The 22,287-nt window shown below is 33.2% G+C and overlaps 1 protein-coding gene across 1 annotated transcript in view; it reads left to right on the top strand.

Moving 5' to 3' along the window:
- CCDC171 (coiled-coil domain containing 171) overlaps window positions 1–22,287 on the top strand; it is a 508,587-nt gene that overhangs the window by 402,561 nt on the left and 83,739 nt on the right. The window lies entirely within an intron of this gene.

The following is a 22,287-nucleotide window of genomic DNA, read 5'->3' as shown; positions in this document are numbered from 1 at the left end:
CTGACAAAGTCCTTAATTTTCAACTATATAGAGAACTGTCAAATTTGTAAGAATACAAAGCATTCCCTAATTGAAAAATGATCACATGATATAAACAGGCAGTTCTCAGATGAAGAAATTAAAACTGTAGTCATCTGAAAAAATGTTCCATATCAGTATTTATTAGAGAAATGTAAATTTAAAAAATTCTTGAAATACCACCTTACACCATTCAGATTGGCTGACATGACCAAAAAGGAAGATGATAAATGTTGAATGGGATGTGTGAAAATTGTGATATAATACTCTATTGGTAGAACTGATACAACCATTCTAGGGAGCAAAATGAAACCATCCTCAAAGGGCCATACTATGCATACTCTTTGACCTAGCAATACCACTACTGAGTCCGTATTATAAAGAGATTAGGGATAAGGGAAAGAAACTTATCTGTACTGTAATAGGTATAGGCTTTAGAAGTAGAAAAGCAGATTTTTGCAGACAAAGGGGAGAAGCCTTGGCTGCCAGCCAGGGACATTCTAAATAGAATGAAAGAAAAAAACTGTTTTGCCATTGGGGACTCTGGTTAAACTTCTAAAGCCAAACCTATTACAGTACCAAAATATTTTTAGCAGCTCTTTTTGTAGTGGTAAAGAATTTGAAATTGGGGTGGGAGTTGTCCTTTATTTGAGGAATGGCTGCCCAAGTTGTAGTATATGGTTGTAATAGAATACTATTGCACCATAAGAAATTATGAACAGCATGAATTCAGAAAAACTTGGCAAGACTTATATGAAGTGACGCAATGTGAAGTGAGCAGAACCAGGAGAACAACAGAAATATATGATAATCAATTGTGAAGGACTAAACTCTTATCAGCAAAGCAAGTTCCCCAAGATATCCAAAAGGGATTTATGTTGAAAAATTCTATCCAAGCCAAAGAAGGAACTTTTGGAGTCTACAGATCAAAGCATGCCATCTTCTACTTTATTTACTTGATGGGTTTTTTTTTACATGTGATAAGTGCCTTCAGTCACAGTATGAGTAATATTGAAATATGAATTGCATGAAATCACCAAATAGTAAAACCTATATTCATGATAATGAACCTATGGCATGCATGCCAAAAAGGGTACGAACAGCCCTCTCTGTGGGCACGCCTGAAGTCCCCAACCTGAGTTTGTTACTAAAAAGCTAGAGATTGAGGTGGAACTGCTCCCCTTCTCCTCTCCATGCACCTGAGGACATTCCTCACTTTCCCCACTCCTCTGTCCAGTAGCCCAATGGGAATGTTTCCTCCCTCTCCTGTCTGGGGTAAGGGAAGGGGGACCGAGGGATGAGTGGGGAGCTGTGGCACTTGGTCTTCTGGCAGGGCAGACATGGCACTCAGTGGGGGTGTCTCTAAAATGTTCACCATCACTGACTTATATCAGAATATTTACTACCTTGAGGATGGAAGGCAGGGAGAAAGGGAGAAAATCTGAAACCTAAAATGTCTGAAAACAATTTGTTTCTATATGTAACTGAAAAAATAAGTAAAAATAAATGAATGTTGCAAAACTAGTTTGACCCCAAAGAAATGACAAAAGATAACTCCTGCTTCTCTTTTTCACAGGTTTTGCTGAATTTGTATCTTATCTTCCTCTTTTAAAGGTTTTTGTTTTTGTTATTGTTTTAAGGGATGGCTTTCTTGGAGGGGATAAGAGATAGGATTTTTAGGCAGTATAAAAACAAAAGATATCAATAAAAATATTTTTTAAAACATTAGTTTACAAATGAAGCAATGTTTGAATAAAGCAACATTGTTAACAATACAGTGTACCAAAACATGAAATCCTTATCATGCTCAATCTGTTTTCCTAAGGCTTTGTTTCCTTATTTCTAGTTCCTTTTTCCTCATATACTTCTGGGTGCTAGCTAACCTTGGCAACTCACACCTCTCTTCTTCTGGGAAGGAATGTTACCCTGGGACATGTACTCTTTTCCTAGAGAAGGTTGTTTCCTGCTGTGTAGATTCCCCATATGAAACACATTACAGGTGCCTTATTTCTTATTGCAGACATAATCTTATTCTCTCATGAAAATCCTCTTTGGTCACTTTTTTATTCCTTTTTCCTTTTAGAATAAAATGTTCCATTTTACTACCTTATCATATTGCTTTTATTTTATTCTTCCACAGCCTTAACACTTATTGAGAGGTTCAAGGAATGTCTTCAGTCCTTGACTATGGATTTAATAAGTGTGCGTCACCCATTTCCCTTAGACTCTTAGCTCTCTTCTCTTCACTCAGTTTTCCCACTTCTATTCCCTCTCTCTTAAGATATTAATCAATTTAGCAGGAGTTGGGGAATTTTAGCCCATAAAATTCATATTCTCTTCTTGCATTTTAAAATTAAATCTTTAACCTTCTGAGTTCTTTTTTGGGGGGAGAGGAGGGGTCATTTGATCCCTCTTTGTTTTTTATTTTGCCACAGATCGATCTCTCTCTCTCTCTCTCTCTCTCTCTCTCTCTCTCTCTCTCTCTCTGCCTTTCTTCTCTCTATAATGTATAGATATGTTGGAATTGATTTTTATTACTTTGTCATTTCTTGATAATTGTATTTGCCTTTTTTTTTGCTTCTAATATTATGCTCATTTTTTTCACTTTCAAGAATGTCTCAAATGCCTCTCCTTTTTCAAATGTTCATCTTTGTTCATTGATGCCTTGGCTCAGGTTTGTAGCTTGAGCTCCTTTTGCTTTTTGGAATATACTTTCCTCTTATTTCTTATTTCTTATGATACGTTAATCTTGGGTTGTTCAGTTTGCCTTTTCTTTATATTTGAAAGCCTTTCTATTTGCTCCTTGCAAAATTAATTAATATTTAAACTGCAAAATCTCACATGCCTAGGAGTTTGAAGTAGAAGGTAGCCTCTGATACAAGTTCTGAAGGAAACCAGGAATTGATTCTAAGAAGTAAATGTGAGGAGGAATAGCCAGTGTAAAATAATGGATATACAAGATAAAATGCCAATTGTAAGGAAAAATAAGAAATCCAGTTTTATTAGGCCAAATGTTAGAGAGAACTAATGTATTATAAGGCTAAAAAGATAGAATTGTTTTTGATCTTACAGGTATCTTAGGAACTCCTAGAATTTGTTGAGATAAGGGAGTGACAACATATTCAATTTTTCCTGTTCTGCTCTTTGGTTTTTAAAAAATTTCCCTTGAGAACTTTTATTTCTAACTGAATTACAGTCCTTATTTCTTAAAAATTTATTATTTTTCTTCTGAGCTATACTAGAGTTTCTTGTTACTGTTTTATCATTTCTGGAAAGATCACAGGTTTCTCTCTTTCACTGGGTAATTCTAGTTCATTTTTAGCTCTGTCTTCTTTTTGAAGGTTCTATTCATATTTCCTTCTCTATCTAATTGTCGCCTGGATTTTTATTCAGGCTTTCTTTCCTTGATTTTTGGTCTTTTTAGCCTTTCATATTCCTTGTTCCTTACCTTTGGTTTCCTTCCTCTTTCTTTGTGCTGTCCCACTACTGCTACAAATAAGGCGATATTTGTAAAGTTCTTGGCAAATAACAGGTGCTGTATAAATGCTTATTCCCCTTACCCTCTGCAGGACTCCTAGACTTCATCTGCTGAGTACCATCATCCTCATTTTGTTGGAGAATATGGATTTCCAGTGCTGGTTGCTGTAATAAGCAAACACTAGTAGAGAGGACAGAATTTATCCAGATTTATAGTTCCTTTTTTCCTTGGCCATCTGAGTTCATTCTTCTCCAGTTTGTGTCCTTGTAGTTACATACTCAGGAGCCAGCCTACTTTTGATCACTTTCTTGCTTTTGATTATTTAGAGTCAATTAGTCTGAGACCTTGGAATTAGGAGATATTCAGAATGAGGCACTGCTATGTGGGAATCAGTAGAATCAGACCATGAGTCATAAGCCTATGAAATTGCTTATGCTTACTGGACTGTGTGTGTGGAGTTAGATTTGTAGATGCTGCATAGAAAAGCCAAGCATCTAAAGTTAGTTATCTGTTGGTATTTTGTGTTTTGTTTTGTTTTTGTTTAGAGTTGTTGAGTTTACCTTGTAGATCTATCAGTAATGGATCTGGGAGGAAAGAGCCAAGGAATAAAATCATGTGTGGCTGGAGCATGGGAATGGCCTATCTGTTGTGTATAATTAAGGCAGCCAACAATCAGGACAGTAGGACTGGAGTTATTTGTTTGTATAATTGTACAAACGAGACATGCTGGAAGGTTATAAGCAGCCACTGTTTTATAAACCAGAGAGAAGCAGTAAAAGGTAAAACCATTTTAAAGAGAACTTGGTGAGGTACCCCATTAAACATCATCCTGTGGGCATTTGAAGATTAAAATGAAAGAAGGAGAACAAAAAGAAGAAAAATGGAAAAGATCTGAAAAGATTTTTCCAGTTGTATTTTTTTTACCATAAAGTAAAGGCACTACATTTGGACTCTAATATAATAGACATAGATATGATTATAGAAAAGGTAGCAATAAGGGACTTGACACATGGTCACATAAAAAAAAACAATCCAACACCTGGGTCATCTTCCTCCCTCTTTCCAGGCCATGAAGATGCTGTCCCCAGGCTTACAGAAATTTGCTTTGGCTGTGATAGCCAGCTAACACAGTGCTCTAGGGTTTGGAGCCCTCTCTCATCTCTCCCCACTTCTGCCTTTCTCCCCCTTAATTCCCTCTCTTTTCTCCTTCTTTCCCCCAGCCAGGGCTGTAGCAGCAGTATAGGGGTGGGAGCTTACTGGGAGGGCAGCAGAGCCAGGAAAGAGATTGAAAATAGAGTTCTACAGCATACCTCCTCCCGCCCCTTAGAGCCTCTGAGATCCAATTACAAAAATCAGTATCTTAGTGGCAGTACGGCAGATTTCTGAAATGCTAGTGTTGGGAAAGAGAACTAAGAAACAAAAAGAGTGGGATGGGACACTGGGACAGAAAAGAGAGAGACAAACGGAGAAACAGACAGCCAATTATAGAGATGGACAGAGACACACAGAAGGAGAATGTATGTGTGAGCAGGCACTTGTGCATGAAGGTGCTTTGTGGTACTCTACTAAACTTGAGGGAAAGAGCTCAGGATCATGCTGGGCCCAGGTCTGTCTCCTCCCAAATAATGTGGGGTAGAGACCTCTACATTGATGAAAAAATCACCCAACACAAGAGGAGGTTGAGATGCTTTCATATTGATCTCTGAAAGAAACCACAATCAGAGGGGAAGGTGTCAGACAGTGAGTGATAGGGAAAATAAAGGTGGGAACAAATCCTGAAATTACCAAAAATATCAGAAAGAAGAAAACAAAAAAGACCTTAACGTAAGTAAATAAATCAAAAAGGGAAGCACTAACAGAAAGAAATAAGGCCCTGAATCTAGTAAACAAATTCAGACATCAGTGAATCAGTCTAGCAAAACTAAGGGAAACCATTCAATATGATGAGACAGAGGACTCTATGGAATTTGAAGAAGACATGGAATCACTACACATTGTTCCTAAGTAGTTTAAAAGAAAAAGGAAAAGTATGAGACCAGAATTTTTGGCCCATGCAGCATAAATAATGGGTAGAATAGAAAATCTGGAATCCATAATGACAAATTTCATGAAAGAAACAAAATAGAGAACAATCAACTGGGAATGCAAATAAATAAAAATGAAAGACAGTTTAAAAGTAGAGAAGTAAAAAGTAGTAACATTAAAAGAAAATATGCTCACTACACAAGCAAAAAAATTCTGATCTTGATGACAGGGAATAAAGACTGCTTAACACCATTATGAAAAGGTACAAACAAGTTGAAATGGAGGGAAGAAAAGGAAAATATTTTACTGAGTGTAAAAAGTGGGTAGTGACAACCAGATAAAAGCAGAGGGAAAAAAAGGATTAATAAGCAAAACTCCAAAGAGAAAAGAATAAGTAGTAGCAGGAGGACGTGGGATGAGGAAGGAAAGAGGAAGAGCTTCTGGGAATAAGGCCACCTAAAAAAAGAATAAGCTAAAGTGGCTGAAGGAACATAGCAGAAGGGAAAAATTATAATGGGAAAAAACCAAATAAATGATGCTAAAATAAGAGGAGAGAGAATAAAAATAAGAGGGGAGATAAATTGGAAAAAAAGAGACCATTAAACAACAAATCAACTTAAAAGCTCCTTAATTGAAAAGACAAATAAAATAAACTTTTACCTAATCTATTTGAAAAGAATGCAGAAAATCAAATGAATAAAATAGCAAATGAGAATGGTGAAATAACAGCAAAACCAGAAGAAATAAAAACAATAGTCATAACTTATGCATAGTTATGTGCTAAGAAAGCTGAGAATACTAAAGATATAGAGGAATATTTTCAAAAGTAGAGAACACTCCAAGTATCAGAGGACCAGAAAGAGGTCTTAAGTAATGCAGTCTTATTAAAGGATATAGATTTAGTTGTATAGGAACTACCAAAGGAAAAAAACCTGGCCCTTATGGATTTATAAGAGAATTGAAAAACAATTCATACGAATTCTTCACAAATTCTTCTCCAAATTTCAGAAAGAAAATTCCCTATTAGAATCGTTTTATGAGGCAAATATAGTCCTAATACCTAAACCTAATATACCTAATACCTAAATACCTACCTAATACCTAAACCAAGGAAAGATTAAACACAGAAGGAAAAACTATAGGCCAGTATCATTAATGAACATTGACTAAACATTTTAGACAAAATCTTGATAGAGTACAGACTTTTATTTAAGAAATCATTCATTATGATCAAGAGTGATTTATACAACCATATTATTAGTACATGTATTATGAGAAAGTATGGCATTTTTTTATAGTGAAAACTATAAACTCTAGGCACTGAGGGAGTTTAAAAAATATCAATCAAACATCACCTATCTAAAATCAATTGCGAGCAACATTTGTAATGGAGACACATTAGAACCTTTTTCTTTGTAAACATGGAAGTAAAGCATAGATGCCCAGTCTCCTCACCATTATATGACATAGTTCTGGAAATACTAGAAACAACAATAAGACACAAAAGAGAAATTAAAGATATAGATAAAGAAGAGATGAAACTTTCTCTGTTTGTTGATGATATGATACTCTATTTGGAAAATCCAAAGGATTGAGTAAACAACTGAGACAATAGATTCACCAATGTCACAGGCCACAAAATAATAACTACTCAAAAACCAATAGCATTTCTATGTAATAGTAAAACCTAAGAAACAAAAATAGAAAGTGAAATTTAATTCTAAATAACTAAAAATACACTAAATATCTCAGAATCATCCTATGAAAGCACACAAAAGACATATCAATTACAAAATGCTCCTTCAAGAAATAAAAAAGAACTAAAATAACTGAAGTACTATTCAGGGACAGACTGTGACAATATAATAAAGATAACAATGCTAATGAAGTTAATGTACATTCAAAGGCTATATCAATCAGATTACAAAAGGGTTGCTTTATAGGACTTGATAAAAATAATAGCAGACTTTATTTCAAATAAAAAAAGATCTAGACTAGCAAGAGAAATGATGAAGAGAAATAGAGATGAAAGTCCAATAGCAGTTCAAGAACTCAAACTATATTATAAAGTAGCAGTCATCAAAATGATGTGGTATTGGTTAAAATATAGACAGGTCATTTTAACAAACTAGAAAAGGGTGAATTAGAAAAAATGGAACTTGTGTTCAACAAAGTGGAAAATATAAATTACCTAGGGAAAAAACTCTTTATTTGAAAGCAATTGCTTTGAATACTGCAAAGGAATGTGTCATGAAATAAGCTTTGTTCCAACACCTTATACCACATTCCACAATGCTTTTAATATAGTTACATTAAGTTAATATAAAAACATCATAGTATAGAAATTAGCAGAAAAACAGATCTTGTTTCTTTCATAGTTATGGATCAAGCATATGTTTTTGACATAACAAAAATGGGGGCAGTTATAAAAGATAACTGATTACATGAAATCAAAAATCTTCACAAACAAAATGAATGCACCTAGAATAAGATGAGAAGTGGTTAAATGAGAGGGAGTGGGGGAACTTTCAAATTTCCCTGGTAAATGTTTTATATCCAAGATATATAAACAATTCACACACACACACACACACACACACACACACACACACACACACACAGACCATACTACCACCTAATAGATAAAGTAGTCAAGGAATCTGAACAAATAGTACTCAAAAGAAAAGTTGCAGAGAATTCACAACCACATGAAAGAATGCTTCTTATAGCCTACAACCAAGATTTTAAAAAAATGACAATCCTCAGTGTTCGAGGGATTTTGAAATTATAGATATGCCTAATCCATTGTTGTAGAACTTTGAGGTAGTGGTAAAACAATTTTAGAAAGCAATTTGGAATTATACAGATGAAGTAAAAAATTCATAACCTTTGAACCAGAAGCCATTTTATTGGCCTTATATCTATCAATAATAATTACCTAAAGAATATTGATAAGAAGAAAATCCCCATTTGTGGCAGCCTTTGTTTGTTGTCAAAGACTTAAAAACAAAGTACATGCTTAATGATTGGGGAATATCTGAAAACATTGTGGTATATGAATGTAATATTATTATTCTATAAGAAAATGATATCTATGATGAATACAGAGAAGCATGGAAAAATCTAAATGAACTGATAGAGTGAAGCAAACTGAGCCAAGAAAGCAACATATACAACTATAATAATGTAGATTGGAGAGAACAATTGCATGCCAAAAATTCAACAGTTAATATAACAAAATCACAAAGATTAAATACAATATGAGTGAGGAGATATGAAGAGAAACCCTTCACTCACCCATGTGTGGAGCTGGAAGACTTATAGCTGTTATACAATGTCTTGATCAGTTCTGCTGATTTTTTTTAAAAGCACTATTTTTTACAAGGACTGTCTAAGGGGGAGGCATAATCATTCTTGGGATAACCATAATTATTTAAGAAAACTTAATTCCAAAAATGTTTGCCAGTGTAACAAACACATAGACTGTCCATCTGCTATCCTTCCCTCTTAGCTACATGACTAACTTACTACGTGACTTCATTTTCTGGCCATGTATCTGTAATCTCTTTTATGGCATCTCATACATGTAGTTTGGTGCCGGTAATGTGCTGTAGCCAAGTTATTCACCCTCTCCCTTCCATACCCTGTATGGAGATGGTATTCTATGATTAGTCATCAAGCATCATTGGAACAAAATTGCTGTTATAAAGGAAAAAGTTTGCCTTTATTATGCTATTTTGCTTGGTTTCCATTTGCAGTGTTCTCTGATGGCAGGAACAGTTCCTTTTTTAGCTTGCATTACCAGCACCAGCACCTGCACTGTTGCTCTTCATTCTTTTCAGTCACGTCTGATTCTTCATGACCCCATTTTGGGTTTTCTTGGCAAAGACACTGGGGGGGGGAGGGGTTGCCATTTCCTTCTCCAGTGGATTAAGGCAAACAGAGATTAAATGACTTGCCCAGGGTCTCCTAGCTAGTAAATGTCTGAGGCTAGATTTGAGCTTGGATCTTCCTGACTTCAAGGCCAATACCCTATCTTCTGAACTATATAGTTGCCTCTTAGACTGGCACTAGTGATTTTAGAACCTATTCCACACTTTGCTTACCTAATTATCAGTATTCTTTTGTCTCTTATTTCATTTAATTTCCATTATTACAACTTCATTTCTATATGAATTCCAGTCAGAAAATTTTCTCTTTCTGTCAATTATATTGTTCTTTTAAATTTTTTACTAAAAAAGTCTTTACTTCATTCTTTATTTACATTTTCATTTCATAGAGCTTTCCATATGCACAATTTTATCAGTGATCATAACCAATCCAGAAAGATGAATTAGGATCCTAATGATGGTATGAAGTGAATTCTTGTGGGATGGTGAGTAGAATAGTATTTAAGAGAATTGATTTAGTTTTTGGCAGATTTAACTTGTATTTGCCATGGCTGAATGGAGTCTAGAAAAAGTTTTAGAATAAACAAGAAAAACATGAACAACATTTCTGTGAAAGTCTGCTGCAGAAACAGTTCTGTTGAGTAAAGTTTCCCATGAGGCCCTCTCTCATACCTGAAAAGCTGCTATATTTAACATCCTTCAAAGATGGTGCCAGTAAGATTTTTGAGTGATTGGACAGGTCAAGTTCAGTACCATTTCAAATGTCAAGAAGAGGAAAATAATTTTAATTCTTTAACCTAAAAAAATAATTTCCATAGATATAATATTACATATCATTAATGATACCATCAATTAAAATTAGTGTTTTTATCACCCATATTTTTCCAAGGTATAATTCCCAGAATTAAGTTAAAACAAAGTATAAGAAAAGAGAAAAGGAAGCATTTCATCAAAACTAACACATCAAAAAAGACTGACATTATTACCTCTAGTTTCCCACCATTGCAAAGAAATGATGGGGGAGATATCTTCTCATATTTGTTTTTAGTTTGGTAATTACAATTTCAAAACATTGTATATCATTTCTTAAAATTTTTCCTTCCATTTTCATTTTTCTCAGTTTTTATTGTTTTCCTTACTCCACTTTGCATCAGTTCATAGAAGTTTTTTTCTGCTTCTTTATATTTTTATATTCATTCTTTCTTTAACTCTAGAAATATTGCATTCTTATGCAACAACTTATTTAGCCATTCCTCACTTATTAGACATTTTGTCACCAAATTCTCAGCTACCACAAAGAGTGAGGTTATAAATATTGTTTAATATTGTCTTTATTTTTTCTTTGACCTTGACTTAATGATTAGAAATGAAATCTCTAGATCAAAGAATGTGGACATTTTAGTTACATTCATCACATATTTCCAAACTGATTTTGAGAACAATTGAATCATTTCCCAGCACCACCAATAATGTATTAGTTTGCTATTCTTTTACAATTTCTCTGATATTAACTGTTCCCCACCTTTTATGATCTATGGCAACATTTGAAGTGTGAAGTAAAGCATCAATCATTTACATTTTTCTTTTGAAAACTGTTTATTCTTATGCTTTCACATGTTCTTCATTTATTGATTGTGATAATGGCCTTAAGTTTTATACATTTCTATTGTCTGTCTGAGAGAATTAATGACTTTTTCCCCCCATTGGCCCCTTCCTAGATACACCAGTTTTGGTTTTTTTTAAACCCTTGTACTTCCGTGTATTGTCTTATAGATGGAAGAGTGGTAAGGGTGGGCAATGGGGGTCAAGTGACTTGCCCAGGGTCACACAGCTGGGAAGTGGCTGAGGCCGGGTTTGAACCTAGGACCTCCTGTCTCTAGGCCTGACTCTCACTCCACTGAGCTACCCAGCTGCCCCCATACACCAGTTTTTTTAAGGCAAAAGGTCTAAATTTACAGAATCCAAATTATTTTTTCTTTTGTAATTATTTCTGTCCATTGTTTAGTTAAAAATATATGTCCTACTCATGTTAGAAAAGATATATACATATATATATATAATTTTCTTTTTTTGAATTTTAAATCATAGATCTTTAATGAAGAGAGTCACTTTATCTCAATAGAATTATACATTAACACATTCAGGACAGTGACAGTTTCATTTCCCAAATTCAAATATGATCTACTTTTCTAAGTTGTTTGACTCCATTTTGAGTTTATTGTGCTTTATGATATAAGATACTGTTTAAACTTATTTCCTGTCAGACATCTTTCTGTTTTTCCCAGCAAATCTTGCTAGGTACTTTGTGTTTTGGAGTTTATTGAATTTAATTACTTAAGGATTATTGAATTCCATTTTTTCTGTTTTTTTTTGTTTAGTCTCTTGCATTGATCTACTTTTCCATTTTTAAACTAGTACCAAATTTGATGAATACTAATTTTTAATGTAGTTTGAAGTCGGGAAGTGCTTCTTCCTTAGTTTCTATTTTTTCATCATATATTATTTCAGTATTTTAGGCCTTTTGTTTATGAATTTGTTAGCATTTTTAACTTCCCTGAGATGAGACTCCCACCAACTGATTTCCTGTTCTGTTGTCCCTGCCCCAGAGCTTTTATCATGTCAAACCTGGAACAGGCTTCATTGACATTGAATAAATACTTCTGCTTCCTAATTCAGTTTCCATACCTCTTCTTGTTACTTCCTTCTGTGTAGTTAGTATTCCAGTATATCACAGAATATATCACTTGCTGTTATGAGGTTTTATCTTAAAGGGAAGACCTTAAATAACCTAATCATATTCTTCCTTCTACAGACCTTTCTCCAACCTCTGATACTCTACCAAGCTCCATTCTTCAATGATTAATATACTTTTACCCCCTTATTCTGTGCCTTACACATAGTAAGTAATTAATAAATATTTTTGACCAACTCTTTAAAATTCTTCCTTAGTCATTTGATTTGTGTAGCATTAAATCTATAAATTAATTCTTATGGTACTCTCCTTTTTGTTATATTTAATCATCCCATCTTTAATCAATGAATAGTCCTTTAAAGTTGTTTTTTATTTCTTTCAGGAACATTTTGTAATTATCTGTAGAGGTTTTGAGTTGCTTCAGTACATTGACCCTCATAATTTATATATTTTGTTATTCTTCTGATGGCTATTTCTATTTCTATTATTCACTCCTGGATTCTCTTTTTAATATATAGTAATGTTTATTTTGTGGACTTTATTTTATATTTTGAAAATTTACTGAAACTTTTTATTTTTCCTTTTCTTTTCTCTTCCTTTCTTCTCTTCTCTTTTCTTTTTTTACCCTTTCTTTTCTTTTTTTTTGGGGGGTGGGTTAATTCCCTTGCATTTTCTAAGTAAATTGATTCATCATGTTATCAGTAAATGAGATACTTGTGTCTCCCCTTTGTCTCTCTTTTTGCTTTTGTTTTCATTTTCTTTTTATATTTATTGCTAGCATTTCTGAAACTATAATGTCATATAATCCAAAGGAAATCATTGCTTTACAAGTGCATATTTTTAGAGGTTTGTGGGGGGAGAGGAAGTGCCTAGTGATTCCCTAATTACACATACTGTTAGTTTGTGGGGTTTGATATTTTTGTTATATTAAAAAAGTCCTTTTTATGCTTTTGCTTTATATAACAACAAACAGTTGTGCTCTACCAAATATTTTTTCTTCATTTGTTCATATAATTATATTTCCTATCATTGTGAATGATTTTTGGGGGGGATAAATGACTATTGTTGACTTGTCAGAGAATTATATTAAAAACTTAAAATTAATATAAATTAATAATATTAGTTTACATTCTATTTATTTTCTTTTTTCCTTCCCTGATTTAGATATGAGATGATAGTAATCTGATAAAAGGAGTTTCATAGAAAGTTTTCTTTCTTTTTTGAAAATAATTTATTTGGTATAGGTTTTTATAGTTAAAAACTTTGATAGACTTCTCCTATAAAGCCATATGGAATATGACCTTAAAAAAAATTTGAAACTTTTTTTGTAGCTAGTTTAATGAAGTCTTAGGTAATGTGTATTTTTTGTTTTTTTATAGATTTTAAAATTTCACTGGCGTTTAACCATATAGAATAGGTTCTTATAACCATTTTTATTTTCTGTTGTAATTTCATGTTGTTTATTTGCCACTTTGTTGATTTAATTTTGATCTTTCTTTTTAATCAGTTTGGAGATTTATCAATTTTGTTAGTTATTTCAAAGAGTCAGTTTTTAGTTTTAATTGTAAGCTTTATACTATTTTTTAGTTTCTAGTTGATTTCTTTACACTATAATTTCTCTTTTTTGCTTATTTAAGGCTTATTTATTGATTTAAAGGGTTTAATTATTCATTTTGTTTATCTTATGTTCCATTTTGTTAATTTGTAGTTTTACTGGTATTTTTTCTTTCGAGAACTGCTTTAACTGCCTCTGAGAAATTTTGTTATGTTGTGTGATTATTTTCATTGTCACTGCTGTTCTTATTCCCTTTGGATTTTTTTCTTCTTTTCCTCTTTGTACTAAATTTTGTCTCTATTTTTAAAATGATCTTTAAAATTCTGCTTTTTTACATTTATTTATATTTTCATTGTGTTCTATCATTTGCTGTCTTTTTCTAAAGGTTATTCCTCAATACTCAGAAATATGCATATTCTTTAATGTTCTCATTCAAAAGATGACTTAAATTTTTTACGTCTAAATTCTACGGCAGTTTGTTCAGCTCTATATTTTATCTAATATTTATCTTCTGGTTAGTGTGTTCGGATCTGAGATAGGAACATTGAATTCTCATGATATTAATTAAATTTTGTAATTCAGTTAACTTTTCCTTTACCAAATTAGATGCTATATAATTTGGTCTTTTTTGTTTAATACTGTTATTAATTTATTTTCTATAGCTTTTAAATGTAAAATGTAGTTGATTTTCCATCTCCATTGATTTTGAGAAGTTTTAGCCTCTGATTTTGATTCCTTGTGTGGCTTAGATTTCTTCTTCTGCTTACCATGATAGGTGGAATATGCAATATTGGACATTCATAGGTCATACAATTCATCTTGAGTTTAGCTAGCTACTTTGAACTTAGCTTTTTCACAAAAAACAGATTTTGTAGAGTTTTGTTTTTTCATCTATTTTGAGATTCTTATTTTCGTGGATTATTTAGTTAAATCACTTTTAAAGTTAGGAGTTAGGCTTATACTTAATTCACTCATTTCTTTAACATTTTGTTAATTTTTTAATCTCTATTCCTTTTTTTTTAACCCTTACGTTCCATCTTAGAATCAATATTATTTATTTATTATTTCCAAGACAGAAGAGTGCTAAGGGCTAGGCAATGAAGTTAAGTGATTTGCCCAGAATCTTATAGCTAGGAAGTGTTTTAAGTTCAGATTTGAACCCAGGACCTCCTCTCTCTAGGCTTAGCTCTCAACACTGTGAGCTACCTAGTGGTTCCCTGCATCATTCTATTTTAAGTCAATATTTTGTTCCTAACAATACTAGGTTTTTTTTTTTATTGGTCAACAACCTGTGGGGCAGTTGAACATTCTACTGAACATAGAAGATTCTTGATTTAGATCTCATTTGTACTTATAGTAAAACAAGAGGGCAAAGGAAAAAGGGGGGACTCTTAGAAGTGTATATTGATTAGGAAGCAGTGGCCAGAGAGTGAGGGAAAGAGAGAGATAGAGAGACAGAGAGAGAGATTGAATGCAGGATAAACTCTGGAGAGGAATCTCCCACAAAATGAAAATCCTTTGTAGAATGTATTAAGAATCTAAACTCAACCATATGATATTTACAGGAAACATATTTAAAAATGAGAGACACAAAAAGATTAAAAAGACAGGCCAGTAGTGCAATTTATTATGCTTCAGCTGATGTGAAAGAACAGGAGAAACAATCATGGTCTTGGACAAAGTTAATGCTAAAACAGATTTAATTAAAAGATATAAGCAGCTAAATTATATTATGCTAAAAGGTACCATAGATAATGAAGTGATAATATTAAATACGCAAGCACCAAATGCTATAGCATTCAAATCTATAAAGGAAAAGATAAATGCTTTATAGGTAGAAATAGATAACAAAACTATAATAGTGAGTATTGATGTAAAAAATCTAACTATGACATACTGGACAAGGAGATCATAGCAGTTTGTCAGAAAGATCATATAGTATAACACAGTGAGATTTATAACAGAAATGCAAGGCTAGTTAAATTTGAAAAACTATTAACATAATTGATTACATCAATAATGATGGCAACAAAAATCACATGATTATATAGCTGTAGAAAAGGTTTTTCACAAAATACAACATTCATTCTTATTTTAAAGAAACCAAACTTGAAAGCCCGTTATAAATGGATTTTTCTTTAAAATAATATGAAGCATCTACCTAAAACCATTGGGAACCATTATCTTTAAAGGGGGTAAGTTAGAAGCTTTCCTAGTTAAACTCAGAAACAAAACAACAATGCTCATTATTACTAATATTCAATATTTTACTAGAAATACTAGCTAATACTAGCAATAAGAGAAGAAAGGAAATTGAAGGAATCAGAATGAGCAATTAGGAGGGAGACACAAAGAGTAAATGTAAAGGGCTGGAATAAAAATCTAATATACTTAACTAAAGTTAAAAAATCAGGGTTAACAATGATCTCAAAGAAAGTAAAAGTGAAAATTGACCTAATTTAAAAAGAGAATGAAGGATATATATTGATAAAATGAACTGTAGGTGATAAAGTAATATAAATATTAAACACATGTACAGCAAATTGTGAATATATGTACCAAATGGCATAGCATCTTAATTTCCTAAAGGAGAAATTATATGTTATAAGAAAAAATAGACAATAAAACTATATTTGTAGTGGTCATTACCTTTCCCCTTTCAGAATTAGTTAAAGGGAAAATAAATAAGTAAAGAATTAAGGTGAATAGAATTTCAGAAAAGTTTAATAAAATACACCTCTAGAGAATACTGTATTGAAAGGAAAGTACCTTTTCTTCAGCAGCACATGACACCTTCACAAAAATTGATAATATAATAGAACATAAAAGCCTCCCAACCAAATGCAGAAAAGCAGAAATACTAAATGCATCCATTTCAGACCATAATACCATAAGAATTATATTGATGAAAAGATTGGAGAAAAAACAAAATTAATTGAAAACTAAATCTCCTTATCTTTAAAAATGAGTGTACCAAAGAACAAATCAACAGTTTCATTAAAGAGAATGGCGATAATGAGAAAACATAGATCTATGATTTTTTTGGAAAATCCTAGAGATTCAACTAAAATTAGTTGAATTAGAATTTTAGCAAAGTAGTAGGATATAAAATAAACCTACATAAATCATCAGCATATCTAGTTATTTCCAACAAAGCCCTGCAAGAAGAGATAGTTCATTTAAAATCACTGTAGGTAATACAAAGCACCTGGGAGCATACTTGCCACAACAAACCCAGGAACTATATGAACATAATTATAGAATACTTTTTATACAAATAAAGTCATATGTAAATAATTAGAGAAATATTCATTGTTCATGGGTGGACTGAGTCAATCAACATAATAAAAATTAAGTGTTCTAACTAAACTAATTTACTTATTTAGTGTCATCCCAATTAAACTACCAAAAATTATTAAGCTGGGAAAAAATAACAACAAAATTCATTTAGAAGAATAAGATCAAGAATATGAAAGGAATTAATAAAACAAAATGTAAAGGAAGTCTAGCAGTACCAGATCTCAAACTGTATTATAAAGTAGTAATTATCAAAAACTATTTGTACTGGCTAAGAAATAGAATGGTGGTTCAGTAGAATAGAGTAGGTATAAATACACAGTAGTAAATGATTATTGTTACCTTGTTTTTGATAAACATACAGATCTAAGCTTTCTTGGATAAGAATTCATTATTTGGTAAAAATTGTTAGGAAACTAGAAAGGAGCCTGACAGAAACTAGATATAGGCCATTATCTTACATCATTTACAAAGATAAAGTCAAAATGGATACATGACCTACACATAAAGGAAAGTATCATAAATAAATGAGAAGAACATGAATTATATTACCTGTCAAATTTATGCATAGGGGAAGAATTTATGAACAAACTATAGAGAGCATTGTGAGATGTAAAATGGATAATTTTAATTACATTAAATAAAAATGGGTTTATGCAAATAAAACCAACATAGCCAAAATTAGAAGGAAAGCATAAAATTGAGGGGCGGGGTAGAATGTAAGTTTATTAAATAAAGGCCTCATCTCTCAAATATATAGAGAAGGAAAAAATTTATAAGAATATGAGTCATTCCCCAATTGGCAAATGGTCAAAGGATATAAATAGGCAATGTTTTGAAGAAAGAAATAAAAGTTAGAGGCGTATAAAAATGCTCTAAATCATTTTTCATTAGAGGAATGCATAATAAAACAACATTTAGGTACTATCTCATACCTGTCACATTGGCTTAATGATAGAAGGGGAAAATGACAAATGTTGGAGGGAATGTGGAAAAACTGGGACACTAATACATGGTTAGTGGAACTGTAAATTGATCCAACCATTTTGGAATGTAATCTGGAATTATACACAAAGAGATTACACTTTGACCCAGCAATACAAGTATTAGGTATTTTCCAAGTTGATTGGAATTCTTTATATTTGTTGTTCCTTATGCTGACTTTATATTCTATTACATTAATATTACTCAATTTGTTCATCTTTAATCAATGGATAACAGCTTTGTTCCCAGGTTTTTATTATCTAAATTTTCTTAAAAGATAAATACAGAGGGGCTGGAGTAGAGCATTTAATTTTTGGTTCAAAAAGAACTATTTAGAGATCCTCATTAAAAGTTATTTTAGGAGCAGCTGGGTAGCTCAGTGGATTGAGAGCCAGGCCTAGAGACGGGAGGTCCTAGGTTCAAATCCGGCCTCAGACACTTCCCAGCTGAGTGACCCTGGGCAAGTCACTTGACCCCCATTGCCTACCCTTACCACTCTTCCACCTATAAGTCAATACACAGAAGTTAAGGGTTATTAAAAAAAAAACTTAAAAAAAAGTTATTTTAGGTATGAAAAATAAATTTTCACTGAGAAAATTTGTGATTCTCCTTTATTAAATAATTAGTATAAGGGTGAAAAGGGGCTTTTATGGCTTCAATATATTAAAAGATGGTCACCAGAAGATTGAATTATTATCAATCCTGAATTAAGAATAATCTCAAATCAAAATTGACTTTTATGGAAGTTTATTTACATGAGAAGAGAGAGAGGAAGTATGGGAGATAAGAATCTATCCCACTGATTAGTCCAGGTAGATCTTAACCCTCAGCTGAGGGTGAAAGGGCCTGAGGCCCAGAGGTGAATGGAGCAAACCTCATTCACACAGTCTATAAAAGGAAGTTTCTTATAGAAGTTCAGGAATATTCAGTCTTTAAACTTATCATGTGGAACAGTCTCGGTTGCAAACCAGCAAAGCTCCCTCAAGTCGCCTTCACAAAACCAGAAGACGCTTCACTCACTTGAGTCCCTCTTTTTAAAGGGGTCCCTTATGCATCACTTCCAGTGCCTTCCCCTAGCCTATGTGTCCAATCACAATATATGATTCTCATAGACCGCCTAGGGGGTGGGTCAGTCGATTCTGATTCATCACTCACTCTAGCACATGTGGGTTAGGACCTCCCAAGATTAGAAGGTGCTCTCACCTTTGGTGATTAAATCTAAAGATGGGCAGTGTAGACTTAATCTAGTAAGGGACAGTAAGGTCATGTGGTGGATAGAGCTCTGGTCTTGGTGTAAAGAAGATCTGAGTTTAAATCTGTTCTCAGATACTTTTTCCTATGTATCCTTTGGCAAGTTACTTAACCCTGTTGGCCTCAGTTTCCTCATCTGTAAAGTGAGCTGGACAAGGAAATTTAAAATCATTCCAGTTTCTTTGCCAAGAAGATCCCAAATGGGTTCACAAAGAGTTAGACACAGCTGAAAACAACTGATCATCAAAAAAGTTATTAGCAGTTCAATCTGTAGTAAAATTTAGGATGTTTGCTGTTCTGTCTCTGGAGAGATAGAGGGAAAAGGGTATTAATATCTGATGCCGTTTTCAGAGAGAGAGATGTCATAATGAGAGAGACAGAGATAGAGACAGAGAGAATGGATAAACTAATGGTATATGAATATAGGAAAAAATCAGCTGTTTGATCTCAGAAGTTGGTCTGAATTTGAAAAGGCATAGATTGATATGGCTTTATTTCAATTAAAGAATTTTGTATAATAGCAGAATCTACTGAATACTTGGAAACCTACGAGGCACTTGTTCTTTTTCTGCTATTAAGAGGAATATTCTAACAATAATATTCTATACCACCAATAGATCTTTGAAAAGATATTGCAAATATTTATGTGAAGGAAAATAGCCACTCTTTTCAAAAACAGCAATTTAAAAAAAAAACATTTTTATTTAGAAGTCTGAACACTGGTAGTTATCCCATTAAATAGCTTAAAACAATGGTTGGCACACCCTCCCTGCCCTTTATGGACCAAGAAACGTTAAGGTTTTGTAGAAATTTGAATGGAGAGCTTTACTAAGGCAATATACACCTTGGACTTCATATAGGTGTAGAAGAAATCATTAAAAATAAAAAGCCATTCTTTACTCCAATGTCTGATTCCAGTTTCCCCTTTCCAAATTAAATTTTTTTCAAATTTATTAATATTCATTTTTAACATGGTTACATGATTCATGCTCCTCCTTTCCCCTTCGCCCCCTGCACTCCCCCCACCCATGGCCGATGCACATTTCCACTAGTTTTGTCATGTGTCCTTGATCAAGACCAATTTCCAAATTGTTGTTAGTTGCATTGGTGTGGTAGTTTCGAGTCCACACCCTGAATCATGTCCACCCCGACCTATGCGTTCAAGCAGTTATTTTTCCTATATGTTTCCTCTCCTGCAGTCCTTCCTCTGAATGTGGGCAGCGTTCTTTACCATAAATCCTTCAGAATTGTCCTGGGTCATTGTATTGCTGCTGGTACAGAGGTCTATTACATTCAATTTTACCACAGTATATCAGTCTCTGTGTACAATGTTCTTCTGGCTCTGCTCCTTTCACTCTGCATCTGTTCCCGGAGGTCTCTGCAGTTCACCTGGAACTCCTCCAGTTTATTATTCCTTTTAGCACAATAGTATTCCATCACTCGCATATACTACAGTTTGTTCAGCCATTCCCCAATTGAAGGGCATCCCCTCCTTTTCCAATTTGTTGCCACCACAAAAAGTGCAGCTATAAATGTTTTCGTACAAGTCTGTTTATCTATGATCTCTTTGGGGTACAAACACAGCAATGGTATGGCTGGATCAAAGGGCAGGCATTCTTTTATAGCCCTTTGAGCATGATTCCAAATTGCCAGCCAGAATGGCTGGATCAGTTCACAGCTCCACCAGCAATGCATTAATGTCCCGATTTTGCCACATCCCCTCCAACATTCATTACTCTCCCCTTCTTTCATTTTAGCCAATCTGCTAGGTGTGAGGTGATACCTCAGAGTTGTTTTGATTTGCATTTCTCTAATTATTAGAGATTTAGAACACTTTCTCATGTGCTTATTGATACTTTTGATTTCTTTACCTGAAAATTGCCTATTCATGTCTCTTGCCCATTTATCAATTGGGGAATGGCTTGATTTTTTATACAATTGCTTTAACTCCTTGTATATTTGAGTAATTAGACCCCTGTCAGAATTTTTCGTTATAAAGATTTTTTCCCAATTTGTTGTTTCCCTTCTGATTTTGACTACATTGTTTTTGTTTGTACAAAAACTTTTTAGTTTAATATAATCAAAACCATTTAATTTACACTTTGTAATTTTCTCTAACTCTTGCTTGGTTTTAAAGTCTTTCCTTTCCCAGAGATATGACAAGTAAACTATTCTGTGTTCACTTAACTTGTTTATAGTTTCCCTCTTTATATTCAAGTCATTCACCCATTCTGAATTTATCTTGGTGTAGGGTGTGAGATGTTGATCTAGACCTAATCTCTTCCATATTGTTTTCCAAATTTCCCAGCAGTTTTTGTCAAATAGTGGATTCATGTCCCAAAAGTTGGGCTCTTTGGGTTTATCATACACCATCTTGCTGATGTCATTAACCCCAAGTCTATTCCATTGATCCTCCTCTCTATCTCTTAGCCAGTACCATATTGTTTTGATGACTGCTGCCTTATAGTATAGTTTAATATCTGGTACTGCTAGGCCACCTTCCTTCACATTTTTTTTCATTATTTCCCTTGATATTCTTGATCTTTTGTTATTCCAAATGAAATTTGTTATAGTTTTTTCTAATTCAGTAAAGAAGTTTTTTGGTAGCTTGATAGGTATGGCGCTAAATAGGTAAATTAATTTGGGTAGAATTGTCATTTTTATTATGTTAGCTCGTCCTACCCATGAGCAATCAATGGCTTTCCAATTGTTTAAATTGGTCTGTAGTTTTCTTTCTCTGTTTTTGATCTCCCTGGCTTTGGAATCAGTACCATATTTGTGTCGTAAAAGGAATTTGGTAGGACTCCTTCTTTGCTTATCATATCAAATAATTTGTATAGTATTGGGATTAGTTGCTCTTTGAATGTCTGATAGAATTCGCTTGTGAATCCATCAGGCCCTGGCGATTTTTTCTTAGGGAGTTCTTTGATGGCTTGTTCAATTTCTTTTTCTGATATGGGATTATTTAGGTATTCTATTTCTTCTGCTGTTAATCTAGGCAGTTTATATTTTTGTAAATATTCGTCCATATCTCCTAAATTGTTATATTTATTGCCATATAATTGGGCAAAATAGTTTTTAATGATTGCCTTAATTT

This window comes from Gracilinanus agilis, chromosome 1, assembly GCF_016433145.1.
Source record: "Gracilinanus agilis isolate LMUSP501 chromosome 1, AgileGrace, whole genome shotgun sequence".
NCBI lineage: Eukaryota > Metazoa > Chordata > Mammalia > Didelphimorphia > Didelphidae > Gracilinanus > Gracilinanus agilis.
This window is presented reverse-complemented; position numbering and strand designations above follow the sequence as displayed.